The sequence below is a fragment of the Bombina bombina genome, chromosome 1, assembly GCF_027579735.1.
Source record: "Bombina bombina isolate aBomBom1 chromosome 1, aBomBom1.pri, whole genome shotgun sequence".
Classification (NCBI taxonomy): domain Eukaryota; kingdom Metazoa; phylum Chordata; class Amphibia; order Anura; family Bombinatoridae; genus Bombina; species Bombina bombina.
In genome coordinates, this window is record NC_069499.1 from 1388965941 (window position 1) to 1388983067 (window position 17127).

At 37.8% G+C, this 17127-nt stretch overlaps 1 protein-coding gene across 1 annotated transcript in view; it reads right to left on the minus strand.

The window, feature by feature from the left end:
- Window positions 1–5221, minus strand: part of TMEM79 (transmembrane protein 79) — a 70482-nt gene extending 65261 nt beyond the window's left edge. Inside the window, exon 1 of the mRNA XM_053695671.1 lies at window positions 5101–5221. The gene's annotated coding sequence lies outside the window, so the exon portion shown is untranslated. The remainder of the gene's footprint in view (window positions 1–5100) is intronic.
- Window positions 5222–17127: the final 11906 nt, after the last annotated feature.

The window sequence follows — 17127 nt, forward strand, 5'->3', positions numbered from 1 at the left end:
ATTGGCGCGCTAGAAGTACTAGGGGTCGCCTACGCGGGCATAACTGGTATAGACACAGAAGGAGATGATGTAGAACTATGTCTACTTCCTTCATCTGAGGAATCATCCTGGGCAACTTTACAATTTGTGACAGTACTGTCCTTACTTTGTTTGGACGCTATGGCACAATTATCACACATATTTGAAGGGGGAACCACATTGGCTACCATACATACAGAACATGATCTATCTGAAGGTACAGACATGTTAAACAGGCTTAAACTGGTTAATAAAGCACAAAAACCGTTTTAAAACAAAACCGTTACTGTCTCTTTAAATGTTAAACAGGGCACACTTTATTACTGAATATGTGAAAAACTATGAAGGAATTATCCAATCTTTACCAAATTTTCACCACAGTGTCTTAATGCATTCAAAGTATTGCACCCCAATTTTCAAGCTGTTAACCCTTAAAATGTGGAAACCGGAGCCGTTTTTAATTTTAACCCCCTTACAGTCCCAGCTACAGCCTTTGCTGCGACTTCACCAATCCCAGGGGGGTATATGATATCAAATGAAGCCTTCTAGGAACGTTTTTAGTGGATTCCAGACCCACACACATGCAGCTGCATGTACTGTACTCAAAAGTAACTGCACAGTAATGGCACGAAAATGAGGCTCTGCCTACTACAGAGAAAGGCCCTTCCTGACTGGGAAGGTGTCTTAACAAGTGCCTGGTGCTAAAAAACGTTCCCCAATGTTATAAAAGTGTGAAATTCAACTTCAAACTGCATATAATACTTAAATAAAGCAATCGATTTAGCCCTTAAGAGTGTCTACCAGTGTATAGCCCATAATAAGCCCTTTATTCTGTTTGAGACTAAGAAAATGGCTTACCAATCCCCATGAGGGAAAATGACAGCCTTCCAGCATTACATGGTCTTGTTAGAAATATGGCTAGTCATACCTTGAGCAGAAAAGTCTGCAAACTGTTCCCCCCAACTGAAGTTCTCTCATCTCAACAGTCCTGTGTGGGAACAGCAACTGATTTTAGTTACTGTCTGCTAAAATCATAATCCTCTTTTAAACAGAACTCTTCATCTGTTTCTGTTTCAGAGTAAATAGTACATACCAGCACTATTTTAAAATAACAAACTTGATAGAAGAATAAAAAACTACAACTAAACACCACAAACTCCTCACCATCCCCGAGGAGATGCTACTTGTTCAGAGCGGCAAGGAGAATGACTGGGGGGGCGGAGCCTGGGAGGGACTATATGGACAGCTCTTGCTGTGTGCTCTCCTTGCCTTTCCCTGTGGGGGAGGAGAATATCCCACAAGTTATGGATGACGCCGTGGACCGGACACACCAATGTTGGAGAAAAAATGTTTGATTATACATTAAAAACGCTTTGTAATATACTTTCAACACATTATTTTGTTTCTATCTGTATGATGAAATGCTAAGCTTAACTGCTGTTATATACTATTTGCATAAAAAATATTTTTAAAACCCCTAAAATTAATTTACATCCTTTTGTATGTGCTTTGTCTTTTTAATTTGTAGTTGCAGCTTTTACAGCTATAGCATTTATACTAATCAGTTATGCGATTACAATTAAGTCTAGTTCCATCTAGCTAGTGCCTGATTAATGCCAGCACTAATATTTCAGTCCTTTGTCAGCCTCTTGTGTATATTCATATGCAAATAACCTATTATTATATAATTAAAACTGGTACACAGAATGCAATAAGTGCTACAATCTAATAATAAGTACAAGATGAATGTATACAGCACAAAGTGTTCACCTTTCTTCTATAATGTAAATAATCTTGATATTTCTTTCTCCTTGATCTCCCTGAACCAAAAAAGTGTAGAAAAAAAACACATATAATGCAAAATTGTAGAAACTTCCAATTAAAGTAAATACTGAGATGACCAAATATTTACTAGAGAAACGCGATCTATCCTATATAGAAAAAAAAAGACACTAGAGTGTGGCAAAATGTACGTCGGAGACAGGCTCCATTGATATAACCTCTTTTCAATGGTGTCTGAGACAGAGAAAAACAGGCTCAAATTTGAAATATAATTTATATTTAGCACCAGTAAATGTGAGTAAGCATTTGACCATCCAAATATTTACTGTAAACTGTGGACGTTTTTTGCAGAATTACCATATTAATATTATTTAATTTAAGGAAGAACTATTGACACACATATATATATATATATATATATATATATATATACTTTTGAATTGATCACTTTATTAGATAAATACATTTTAGTGCTTATTATATTGTATCACATTTAAATATATATTGGTGCTTGAGCACTTACTAAATCCTCATAAAATGTTTCATTATTCAAAGTAAAAGATTATTGTAGTGTGCATTAATTATTTATTTGTCTGCTTTTTGCTGTAAAATACATCTCAAACTGTTCTTGTTACATTTTCTTCTAGCTAGTGCTAGCTATAGACAATGATAGAAAAGGAAATAATAAAAGTATACTACTATGTGGTCAACAAAGACAACTCTTTTTATTTGTTCAAATAGATCATTAACATGACAAAAATAAAATTATAACAAAGAATAAAAAACAAAACGTAAGTCGATCAAAATGTCAATCAACAATGCATGAATACCTAAACAAATAATTTTTTTTTAAAAAAGGACTAAAACTGCATACTGGCAGAGGAAGGTAAGAGCTGTTGGGAGGGATCAGGTAGGGATCAGGGAGTGGAAAATGTCAGGTGGGAGGGTAATCTTTACACTAAAGCTGCTATTTCTGAACAAAGGGGATCCCAGAGAAGCTTTTATATCAATTTGTGTTATGACTGCACAAGCAGTATGTAAATAATTTCAGTGAGTACCTCCAAAGTTTGTGAAAAAGTTAACAATTTTTTTTAATATAATCGTATTTGGCAGTGAAATGGTGGCATGAAATATACCAAAATGGGCCTAGATCAATACTTTGGGCTTTCTAAAAAAAATAAATATATATATATATATATATATATATATATATATATATATATATATATATATACAGTATAGTTTTGATAGGTAAATAAAAACAAACAAACAAGGCTCTATTTCTATTTAATTGGAGTGATCACAAAAATGCTAAAAATGCTGGTCTTTTGGGGAAGTTTTAGTCTGAAATGCCCGGTCCTTTAATGGTTAAAAGTGTACACTCTATCTGAATATTTAAAGAAGCATTTTGGGTTTCATGTCTCTTTAACTAAGGTGAATTAGTAGAAGAGGTCAGGGCTAACCCAATATCTTTAACTGCATATGTGCAAAAATAAAATAAATAAAAAATCTCGCCCATATCCAATATATGTGTATTAATTTGTGATTGGTTAACAGGTTCCTTTTGGGAGCAGGGAAATCAGTGAAAAGTAAAAAGCAAACAATATAATCATGGAAAAAAATAAATCTGTATTATTCATACATTATCCTCAGATATGAAGGTACATTATTATGCAGCCTACAATTTGTGTTTAATGTCCCTTTAAAATAAAAAACATTTCTACATTTTACTTTTATAAAGATGGGCAATCAAGCTGACCTGTGAGAACAACAGTTGGTGTGTGAATGCAATATACTGTGTATGACCACAGAATCCATTTATGGGGTAAATGCAGAAAAAACAAATCCACTTCTGGACAGCCTTTTACCTTTAAAGAGAATTTTGTGGTCAAACACAGAATGGAAGCAAAAACCTGTAAGATATTGCATATATGTCTTACCCAGAGTTCTCTGGTGCATTGGTAACAATGTATACAAATTACCTAGATGTGGTATTGGCTATACAATCATCCTTGTGGTTCTTACTTTATGAAATGTAAGATTTTAATCTCACAGTTTTATCTCCACCATAACACATATACACACACACACACATATATATATATATATATATATATATATATATATATACACACACACACATATACATAAATACACACACACACACACACACACACATACACACACACACACACACACACACATACACATACATAAATACACACATAAACATACATACCTACACACAGACACACACAAGTACAGGTAGAAACGATCATTTACCAGTCAGAAAAATAAAGCTAATAGCCCATTACTTAAATATAACTAGTCCACTCAATTGTAAATGTTTTATCTGCACTTGCATCCAATAACAAACAACTACTACGGTATCAGCAACAATGTCTATATATAATGAATCAGCACAATATACAGTCACTAGGTTTGAGACGTAGTCATTTAATCCATAAAGTCAGTGACATTTTGGGGTCACAACCCCTACTTCAGACTAAAACCCAATGAGTGTGGATTATTATACAAACATACATAAAACATTATTAGAAACATTAGAAAAATCTACAAAACAAACAACAACAACAATTGTAATAATAATTGTATCATGGTCTATGACTAATGAGCTACAAATGGTAATTGGTATATCGGTAAGTCAGGAAAACATTCCAGAAATCCAGAAGAAATTTCCATAACCTGTTTACAATTTCTAACACTTCAGTTAAACTTTCTTAATCAAAAGTACATAACTTTTTCTATAAGCTTATTAACATCTAAATATACCCCTAAAGATACTTAATATCAACATTTCTAGGTTGAAAAAAATAATTATATATATTCTACAATCAGGATATTTCTCCATTTTTTCCAAGTTCTAATGGAATAAATTCCCTTAAATCAGTTAACAGATTGTCTTAAAACGTCTTGGAAAAGAGAACTATAATTGTTAATAAATTACATATTTACAACTTTGATCCTTCAGGTAAGTAAGTGTCTAGGTACTTTTTTTTAAGAAGGTAGAGACTTCACAATGGAATGTTTATGTAAAATTCTCTATTACATAATAAGTAGTGGACAATAGGATTCTACATTCCCTTTTGTACAGATTCCTAAATATCATCCCAGTCTGCGTTTCTTCCTTACCTCTGCCCTCTCTCTCTACCTGGTACATACAGGAAATAGCTTAGCAAACCACAGGGAGGAGGATCAAATTGAGTTGTTTTCAGGAATTTAAGAGGAATCAGCTAGTTGGACACTTGATCCCATAATAATAAGAGTGAATTTACATACCAGGTCCAGAGGTCATCGTCTTGTCAGGATGCAAAGCCCCATATTGTCTGTTCTCTCTTATTAGCAAAGGCAAAAAAGTTGTGACTTCCTTTCGCTGTCTACCTATTTACCTGCATTTAACTAGTTGAACCAGTATGTAGGCGGAGCAATGGGTGATTACGTCATTAGGTCACTCCTTAAACCCTTGCATTGCTGGAAGATATGCATAGAATCATTATATATTTATATGCAGTCCAAGATAATAAAAACACACAACAAAAACAATGCAAGTTATGGTTATGCTACAACTGCTTGTGTTTTAGAATAGAAAGCATGAAATAGGGAAAATGATTAAAATATATGAATAATGTTGCATGAAGACGTCCTAATTCTGTCTATTTAATTTACATTTTAAAATTATTTTATAGATTATGTAAGAGCAGGTAAGGAATCATTTAAAATATATCAGCATCAATGTTAAAAAAAAAAAAAAAAAAAAGAATAAACAAGGTTATCAGTCATTTTGAAGGACAATGTAGAGTTTACATGAAAAAAATGGGCAGCACTAATAAATGACATTGTAATTTAGATCAGATATGTGTCTAAGGCTCTATAAAGTAATTGAAGCTCTGACCCTTTATCTTTATATGCTGTATTAAACCGTATCTATTGTACACAAATGATTGTAGTATTGCAAAGCATACACACTTTTATCAGGTATATAATTTACATTTCACAGTTACTATCTAACAGAATATGCCCAGCTGACTGTACAATAAACAAAACAAAACACAAAAGACGCATCTGAAGTTAATCTAATTAACAGATTGGCACTGGGTCCCACCTTTTTTTGTCTTTTGATTCCCCTGACATGCATTTTAAGGGACATTTAAAGGTATAGTAAACAATTTGGGCTAGATTACAAGTGGTGCACTGTTGAGTGCAAGCAAAAATGGGTTTATTGCGACTGTTTGCGTGCGTCGGAAGTTGCGCGTGTATTACAAGTTGAAAGTAAATGTGTTCACTTGAGCGCAATTGGATTTAACGCACGTCGTTATAGCATGACTTCAGAGCTATGGTTAACTGTTAAGATCAACTTAAAAGTTTCACAAAAAACATCAAAAATACATTTAAAAGTAAGTTAAACTCATAATAACATTTAAGAAAATATTGCAATAAAAAGTTATAAGGGCTCAAGGTGTTAGAAGAAAAAGGCAAGCAAAGTGTTTGAACATTGAGATACCTACATATACATGTATAAATATGTATATATATATAAATATATATATATATGTGTGTGTGTGTGTACAAATTTATTTATATGTGTATATATGTATTTAGAGACATACAGTATATACACATATAAATACATATGCATACATATATAGACACACATATATGTAAGTGTTTTGGAGCCCTTTACAATCAAGAAGATTAACACATGTGAATTCAAATGTATGCAATATTCATATTTAATAAAGGTTTTATGTATTTTTAAACAGAGATTCCTATATATATATATATATATATATATATATATATATATATATATATATATATATATCTGTATATATTTATTAGACATGTGCACTGTGAATTAAGTTAAATAAATATAAATTTGTTTTGGCAAATTAGTTATGTTAAGTTAAATCGTTTTTTGGATCCATTTGTTATTTTGGATCCATTTTTTATTCATATTCATTATTCTATTCTAAAGTTTAGAATAGAATAATGAATATGAATAAAGAATGGATCCGAAATAACGAATGAATCCGAAAATTATTTAACTTAGCATAAGGAATATGACGAAACCAAATTATCTATACCGCCATCCCCCTACATCGCCAACACTAAATAAAAACCTATTAACATATAAACCGCCGTCCCCCCCACATTTCCAACACTGAATAAAAACCTATTAACCTCTTAACAGCCGCCCCCCCCCACATCGCCAACACTAAATAAATCTATTAACCTCTACACCGCCGCCCCCCATATTGCCAACACTAAATAAATCTATTAACCTCTACACCGCCGCCCCCCATATTGCCAACACTAAATAAATCTATTAACCCCTAAACCGCCGTCCCCCAACATTGCCAATACTAAATAAACCTATTAACCCCTAAACTGCCATCCCCCCACATCACAATCACTAAATAAAATTATTAACCTCTAAACCGCTGTCACCCCAAATCGCAACTACCTAAATTAAACTATTAACCCCTAAGCCTAACACCCCCTAACATTAACATAATTAAAATAAACCTAAATTAAAGTTACAATATTAATAACTACCTAGTTAAAATAATACAAACTTACCTGTGAAATAAAAATAAAACCTAACCTAGAATTAAAAAAAACTAACATTACTTGTTTAAAAAAACAAACTAACATTACAAAAAATAAAATAAAAACTACAATTACAAAAAATAATTAACCTTTAAATTACAAAAAGTAAAAAAAAAACTACCATTACAAAAATAACAAACGAAATTATCCAAAATAATAAAAATTATTCCTATTCTAATACCCCCGTTTAGAAACAAAAAAACACCCCAAAATAAAAAAACAACAACTAATCTACCAATAGCCCTAAAAAGGGTCTTTTGTAGGGCATTGCCCTAAAGTTAACAGCTCTTTTGCCAATACATTAAACCAAATACCCCCTAACATTACGACCCCCCAAAATAAAAAAAAAACGAATCTACCCATTGCCCGAAAAAGTGAATTTGTATGGGCATTGCCCTTAAAAGGACATTCAGCTCTTTTTCAGCCCAGTAATAAAAAAAATCCCTAATCTTAATTTTTTTTGGGGGGGTTGGGGGTTGTAATGTTAGGGGGTATTTGGTTTAATTTATTGGCAAAAGAGCTAACTTTAGGGCAATGCCCTACAAAAGGCCCTTTTAAGGGCTATTGGTAGTTTATTACAGATTTTTTTTTATTTTGATGGGTTGTTCTGGGTTGTTCTTTCTGATTGGTGGATAAATTAACCCTGTCCAGGTTCTGAACGAATACAAATTGATAATAGGAGTAAATTAGAAAGTTGCTTAAAATCGCATGCTCTATCTGAATCATGAAAAAAAAAAATTTGGGTTCAGTGTCCCTTTAACGTTAGAGGTTGTTAACTTTAGGGGTTAATAGTTTAATTTAGGTAGTTGCAATGTGGGGGGACGGCGGTTTAGAGGTTAATAATTTTATTTAGTGTTTGCGATGTTGGGTACGGCGGTTTAGGGGTTAATAGTTTTATTTAGGGAGTCACAATGTGGGGGGGGCGGTTTAGGGGTTAGTAGGTTTATTTAGTGTTGGCGATGTGGGGGGGCGGTGGTTTAGGGGTTAATAGTTTTATTTAGTGTTGGCAATGTGGGGGGACGGTGGTTTATTGGTTAATAGGTTTAGTTAGTGTTGGTGATGCGGAGGGGTGGTGGTTTAGGGGTTAATAAGTTTATTTAGTGTTGGCTATGTGGGGGGACAGCAGTTTAGAGGTTAATAGTTTTATTTAGTGTTGGCGATGTGGGGGGACGGTGGTTTTAGAGATTAATAGGTTTAGTTAGTGTTGGGGATGTGGCGGAATGGCGGTTTAGGGGTTAATAGGTTAAAGGGACAGTTTACTCAAAAATGTTCTCCCCTTTAATTTGTTCTCAATGTTCCACTTTACCTGCTGGAGTGTATTAAATTGTTTACAAGTATTACCCTTATATTGGCATTTGAAATAGTTTATTTAGCCTGGGGTATCTCCACCCATCCTGAAAGTTTTTGGCCTCAAGGCCAAGCTGTGTTAACACAGCCAGTAGAAGAAATTACACTCCCAGTGGGTTATAGAAGAGATAAGGTAATACAATGTTAATCTTTCATTGTTCTCTCCAAGTATTAGTGATTGGTTTATGGACAGATATAACATAAAGAAGCATGTATATGTACACAGTGTGATAAAGTAATGAGATCTGATTATACCTACAAGCTCTACCCATTTTATTAGGCTGTGGCTTCAAAACACAAAATCAGCTAATTCATATACACAAATAAGCCTTAAAAAAGCAAATTTCATACATTTTATACCCTGCAGCTGGTAAAAAAGTAATTGGAAACACATCAAGGGATAAACTTTTTTACAGTATACTGCGCCTTTAAGTTAGTGGGGCCGATCTATCAAGCTCCGTATGGTGCTTGAGGGCCCATGTGTCTAAAGACCGCTGCTCCATAACCTGTCCGCCTGCTCTGAGGAGGCGGACAGACATTGCCACAATTCAACCCGATCAAATACGATCAGGTTGATTGACACCCCCTGCCAGCGGCCGATTGGCCATGACGCTTCAGGGGGCGGCGTTGCACCAGCAGTTCACAAGAGCTGCTGGTGCAATGCTGAATGCGGAGAGCGTATTGCTCTCCGCATTCAGCGAGGTCTGTCGGACATGTTGGCGATGTGGGGGGACGGCGGTTTAGGGGTTAAAAGCTTTATTTTGTGTTTTATTTAGTGTTGGCGATGTGGGGGACGGCGATATTTAAAAAAAAAAATAAGAATGGATCAGAAAATTCGGAAACTGATTTATTCGTTTTCCGAATTATTTGGGATTTTAGTCATGGTGCCGATTTGGAAATTTAGATTCATCTGAATCTACAAATCAGCCGAAATTTAGCAGAAAATTTAATTCGTCCGAAACCAATTGCACATGTCTAATATTTATTTATATATATAAAATATATATATATATATTTTCTCTCTCTCTCTCTCATAAATAGAAATATGTATTTAAATATTCTTCTATGTAAATAACATTGTAATGTGAAATATTAATATTTTATGTTGGGTTAGCACACTTGAGAAAATGCGATCAGGTTTAAGCAACTTGTTGGGTGTTAGGTTTTTTGTTCCGTTTTTTTCAACCTTATTTAAATCTGTGGGGGAATACGTTAATGCAGTCACGATATTCAAATTTGACTTTTTTGGGCGCGTCTTATAAAGCATGTGCTTTCCATCATGTGCAAAAAGCCAAAGTCTAGTGGAGATAATTCGCCAGCAAGAGTGTAAATCACTGCTCCACTCATTATTTAAATATCAAGGGCCAGATTACAAGTGGAGCGCTAAATATTGCTTTCGGAAAAGCGATAATAGCGCTTCACTGAGTAATACCAGCGCACGCTAATGTGTGCTGCTAATACAAGTTTAGCGCAATGCGAACACAATCTCACATTCGCATTGCTAGAAAGCATGGTATGAGAGCGATGGCAGAAAATATTAAATATATATGTATATAATTATATACAAATATATTTATGTGTTAATATGTGCATATACACAGGGAACACACAGTTCCCATGGACCACCATTTGCCTATTTGTGGGCGGGGGATAAATGATTAATATACTTTTGATCTCTGTGATTACCTTGTATCTAAGCCTCAATGTAAGTGAGCACAATGTTATCTATATGACACACATGAACTAGCAGTCTCCTGTTGTGAAAAGCTAATAAAAAAAGAATGTGATAAGAGGCTGTCTGTAGGGGCTTAGAAACAGGCAGACATTTAGAGGTTTACATGTTATAAAGTATATTAATATAACAATGTTACTGGTGCAATGCTGGGCAATGGGTAGTAAAGGCATTATCTATCTTTTTAAACAATAACAATTTTGGTGTTGACTGTCCCTTTAACTATACCATATATCTGTCCCTAATTAACCTCAGCAGTGATAATCAGATAAGGAACTACAGAAGAGTGATGGTTTTGCAAACAAAACAACCATGGATAGCTGTGTCAACTCTAGTAACAAGATATGATTAGCTCTTCCAAATAAAGCAAAGGGTGAGCTGAGTTTGGCTGTTGAAAGTGCATTTCAAACCCATGCAGGATGTCAGTTTATTGCAAACTACAGTGAAAAAAATAATCTTCTAATTACATAGTATTTACTTTCCCTTTAAAAGGTATGCCACACCTGATTTATTCTGTGACATCTACAAGGACTTTATTAAAGGGGCATTCTAGTCAGTATATGAATAGGATAAAATGTTATCAAGCTTCATTTACAGCTTCTGAGACCTTGTGGTGCATCTCGCATGAGCAAGTGAAGTCTGCAAGCACAAATGTAAAAAGTAATCTCTGCTTCTTATCCAGGGCTGGTGCTACAAAAGAAGCAGACTGTCTTATGACTGTCTTATAGTTGAATGCATAATGTGTACATTTTTTGTGTGGTTGTTTTGTGGTGGCATAATTACTAGAATGGGATAGGACTCCTCTGAAACATGAGAGGCAGAAAGTGCAGGGGGTCAGCCAGAATATATATATATATTATATATAATATATTATATATATATACACACAGTCGTATGCAAAAGTTTAGGCACCCCTGACAATTTCCATGATTTTCATTTATAAATAATTGGGTGCTTGGATCAGCAATTTCTTTTTGATCTGAAGGACACAGTAATATTTCAGTAGTGAAATGAGGTTTCTTGGATTAACAGAAAATGTGCAATATGCATCAAAACGAAATTAGACAGGTGCATAAATGTGGGCACCCCAAAAGAAATATCACATCAATATTTAGTAGAGCCTCCTTTAGCAGAAATTACAGCCTCTAGACACTTCCTATAGCCTGTAATTCTGGATGAAGGTATTTTGGTCAATCTCCAGTTCAGTTAGGTTTGCTGGTTGCCGAGCATGGACAGCCCGCTTCAAATCACCCCACAGATTTTTAATGATATTCAGGTCTGGGGACTGGGATGGCCATTCTAGAACATTGTACTTGTTCCTCAGTATAAATGCCAGATTGTTTTGGATTGTTGTCTTGTTGAAATATCCAGCTCCGGCGTAACTTCAACTTTGTGACTGATTCCCCAACATTATTCTCAAGTATCTGCTTATATTGAGTGGAATCTATGTGACCCTCAACTTTAACAATATTCCCAGTACTGACACTGGCATACAGCCCCACAGCATGATGGAACATCCACCAAATTTTACTGTGGGTAGCAAGTGTTTGTCTTGGAACGCTGTGTTCTTTTGCCGCCATACATAATGCCCCTTGTTATGACCAAATAACTCAATCTTAGTTTCATCAGTCCACAGCACCTTCTTCCAAAATGAAGCTGGCTTGTCCAAATGTGCGTTTGCATACCTCAAGTGACTCGGTTTGTGGCGTGGCATCACTCTCCAATACAGCTTCTCCTTGTGCATAGTGCGCTGAATTGTTGAACAATGCACAGTGACACCATCTGCAGCAAGATGACATTGTAGGTCTTTGGAGGTGGTCTGTGGGCTGTTATTGTAATGCTCGTGGGATACTCCTCTATCAGACCGAACTCGGCCAGTAGTCTTGTTATCCCGGCGTCGAGCCGGAATGATATGGAATATCCCAGAGCAGAAAAGGTTTGCCAGGTGAGATAAGTGGCACTTACCACAGGCAGGACAGTCCTTGGCGGCAACAGACAGGAAACCAGAGAAAGGTAGTTCAGGGGTAAACCACTAGGAAGTTAGGCAGGAAGGGATCGGCAACAGTAAGGCAGTCCATAGGTAAACCACTAGGATGGTCAGGCAGGCAGGGTTTGGCAACAATAAATAAATCCAGCACTCAAGGGTTAAACAGGCAGAGTGGCCAGATAAGCAAACCTCAGCAGCAGTATATCAATCCAGCAGTTTAAGAGTTAAACAGGCAGAGTGGTCAGACAGGCAAAGTTCAGCAAGAATATAACAGTCCAGCATAAAAATAAGCACAACCCAGGAGAACAGTAAGTAACACCTATACTTGGGCAGTGATAGGTAGGAGTGAAGTTACTTACATAGGCGCAGGATTTGCGCCACAGGAGATCCAGACCGGCTTCTGCAGGAGGAAGCATGCAGAGATGACATCACCACCGCACGTAGAGAGGAACCGACTCCCCCTAGGCAACTAGCAGACAGCAGGCGCCGCGTCCCTAGAAACAGCTAGAGTATCGCGGCGCAACATAGCCCCCCTCTCAAGGGTTCCCTCCGGGAACCTGAGTCGACCTCAAAGGATGAGCAGCATGGAATCTAGAGACCAAGGATGGAGCATGCACATCACGGGCAGGATCCCAAAAACGATCCGCCACAGAGTAACCCTTTTAATGTACCAGATACTGCAGTTGTCTGCACCTGTATCTGGAGTCCAGGATCTTAGCAACCTCATATTCATGATCACCACGGACCAGGAGCGGAGGAGGAGGAGCTCGGAGCTGGGTATATCTGTTCCTGATGTAAGGCTTGAGTAATGAGATATGGAAGACTGAGTGTATGCGCAGAGTTTTGGGCAAGGCCACTTTGTAGGCAACAGGAGACAGTCTTTTCAGGACTTTGAGTGGTGAGTTCTGTAACGTGTCAGTCTGCAGCAGGAACCCCAGTGGATTGAGCAGAAAGAGGGAAGACACAAGGTTGATACCCCGCAATGGCTTGAAATGGAGAACATCGAAGAGAAGAGTACCAATGAGTGTTTCTTGCCAGCTCTGCTAGGGGTAACAACTCCGACCAGTTGGTATGGAGAGCTTTGACAAAGGCTCTAAGATAAGCCTCAAGATCCTGGTTAACTCTCACAGTTAGACCATTGGTCTGAGGATGGTAGCCAGAAGACAAGGAAACCGTGGTTCCAATCAACTTACAAAAGGCTCTCCAAAAGGTAGAAATTAATTGTGGACCTCTGTCGGAAACAATAAACACAGGAATGCCATGTCATACCATATGCAGAAGGAAAAGAGACAATAATTCTTGGGCAGAAGGCAGTTTTGATAGGGGTACAAAATGAGCCTGGAAAAGCGATCCACCAAACCAGATAACTGTATGGTGGTCAGAAGGAGGAAGGTCCACAATGAAGTCCATTGTTATGTGTGTCCATGGTTGTTTGGGAATGGACAATGGTTGGAGCAAGCCGGGATGCAAAGATTGGGAGTTTTGTTGGCAGCACAAGTTATACAGGCTTTTACATAATCCTGAGCATCAGCCTTCATAGTAGGCCACCATACGTGTTGGGAGAGACGCCTAAAAGTCCTTGTCAAACCAGGATGTCCTGAGAGTTTACTGTCATGAGCCCAGGACAGTATGGGAGTGCGTAGTTTCAGAGGTACAAAAAAGATATCGGAAGCCACGGGGGCTTCAGGAGGTTTATTGGACTGGGCACGTTGCAGTCTTTGAAGATGGGTGGTACTCAATTGAGCAACCACACAGAATGGGGGTATGATATGTTCAATAGGAGCTTCAGAGCAATCACTTGAGTGAGGAAACTGACGGGAAAGGGCATCCGCCTTCTTGTTTTTGGTCCCAGGAAGATAAGAGACCACAAAGTTAAAGCGGGAAAAGAACAAGGCCCACCTGGCCTGTCGAGGATTGAGTCGATGAGTAGTCTCTAGGTAAGTCAGATTCTGAATGGGATTAGCGGTGCCTTCCAACCAATAACACCATTCCGTCAAGGCCATCTTAATGGCTAAGAGTTCACGATTACGATCACACATCATAATTCCTCTCTGCAGGAGTAAAACGTTTAGAGAAAAAGACTACAGGGTGCGACTTGGAGGTTAAAGGATCCCTTTGGGTTAGAACTGCTCCAGCCCCTATTTCGGATGCATCAACCTCTAAAGTGAACTGTAGGTCAGGATCAGGATGGCGGAGTACAGGAGCAGAACAATAGGCTTTTTTCAGACGAGAAAATGAATTTATGGCTTCAGGAGGCCAATGTTTACAGTCTTTGTTCCATTTTGTCAATTCAGTGAGTGGAGCGACTGTTTGGGAAAAGTTCTTTAGAAACTTGCGGTTATAATTGGAGAACCCCAAGAATCTCTGCAATTCCTTCAATGACGTAGGTTGGGGCCACTCTAAAACTGCGGTGAGTTTAGCAGGATCCATGGCAAAACCTTCCTTCGAGATGACATAGCCAAGGAACTGGATCTGAACTTGGTCAAACTCACATTTTTCTAGTTTGGCTACTAAAGAATTGTCCCTGAGACGTTGAAGTACCTGTCTCACGTGCTTATGATGCTCCTCCTGAGTGGAAGAGAAGATAAGGATGTCATCAAGGTAGATAATGTCTTTTCTGCAGAAGAGGCAAGCCAGCTTGGATCATAAAACGGTGATCCAGAAAGTTTCCAGCTGCCCCTGAATCAATGAAGGCTTGAGTGTGGACTGTATTCTGAAGGAAGGTAAGGGTTACAGGTACCAGAATCCGAGTGGAATGAGGGGATTTAGTAGTGATCATGCTTAGAGGTACCCCAGGGTTATCCCTAAGCATTGTCTTTTCCCGGCCAAATGTCACAGTCCTTAGGTTGGTGGGTGTTAGACCCACAATAAAAGCATAGTCTCAATCTCTTTCTTCTCTGTCTTACAGATTCTGAAGGTTTGAAGGAGGAGAGATCCATGAGTTCCTCCACTAGGGTAATTGGAGCTGTTGAAGGGGTAGAGGATATTGCTGAAGCCGGACGCATAGGAAGACGGGAGGGAAGGAGCCTCCTGGTTCTGTCTCTTTAGGCTTGTCTCTCCTGGAAGCGAGAGTCCAGACTGATACAAAGCAAAATAAAGTCATCCAAAGAAGAAGGAACGTCCTGATAAGTGAGTTAATATTTGATGCGTTCATGCAGACCCCTCCTAAAGGCTGCCTTGAGAGCACTGCCATCCCAAGTGGTTTGAGGTGCCAAGGTGTGAAACTTGATGGCAAATTGTGCCACAGTTCTATTGCCCTGGCGGAGGTCCAGGAGAGAAAATTCTGCAGTAGAGGTACGGCCAGAAGTCCCAAAGACAGAAGATAATGCAGAAATTAAATCATCAGCATCATGCAGGAGTGGAGCGTTCTGTTCCAAGAGGGGAGAGACCCAGGCTAGCTCCTTGTCTTTCAGTAAGGAAATGATAAAGGTGACCCTTGACTGGTGAGACTGAAAGGTGTGAGGATTATTGCAGAAGTGCAGCCTGCATTGGTTAAGAAAATCCCTGCAGTCCGCAGTACCTTCGTATTTATCAGGCAATGGTATCCGGGGTATACTTCCAGAAGCAGAGGAAGAAGCCATAGTACTAGGACTATAGACTGGCGGTTCAACAACAGGAGCGGTATTCCTCGCTGTAATCAATCCAGAAGCTAAGGGTTAAACAGGCAGAGTGGTCAGACAGGCAAGGTTCAGCAGCAAAATAACAGTCCAGCATACAAATAAGCACAACCCAGGAGAACAGTAAGTAACACCTATACTTGGGCAGTGATAGGTAGGAGTAAAGTTACTTACATAGGCATAGGATTTGCGCCAGAGGAGATCCAGACCAGCTTCTGCAGGAGGAAGCGTGCAGAGATGACATCACCGCCACACGCAGAGAGGAGCCGAATCCCCCCTAGGCAACGAGCAGACAGCAGGCGCCACGTCCTCACCATACTTTGCCTCTCCAAAATTTTAATTGGCCTGCCACTTCTGGTCTTAACAAGAACTGTGCCTATGGTCTTCCATTTCCTCACTATGTTCCTCACAGTGGACACTGACAGCTTAAATCTCTGCGATAACTTTTTTTTAGCCTTCCCCTAAACCATAATGTTGAACAATCTTTGTTTTAAGGTCATTTGAGAATTGTTTTGAGGCGCCCATGTTGTCACTCTTCAGAGGAGAGTGAAAGAGAACAACAACTTGCAAATGGCCACCTTAAATACCTTTTCTCATGATTGGATGCACCTGTCTATGAAGTTCAAGGCTTAATGGGCTCACCAAACCAATTGTGTGTTCCAATTTATCAGCGCTAGGCAGTTACATGTATTCAAATCAACAAAATGACAAGGGTGCCCAAATTTTATGCACCTGTCTAATTTCGTTTGGATGCATATTGCACATTTTCTGTTAATCCAATAAACCTCATTTCACTACTGAAATATTACTGTGTCCTTCAGTTATTTGATAGATCAAAATGAAATTGCTGAACCAACACCCAATTATTTATAATGAAAATCATGGAAATTGTCAGGGGTGCCTAAACTTTTGCATACGACTGTAATATATATATATATATATATATATATATATATATATATATATATATATATATATATATACACAGGGAGTGCAGAATTATTAGGCAAGTT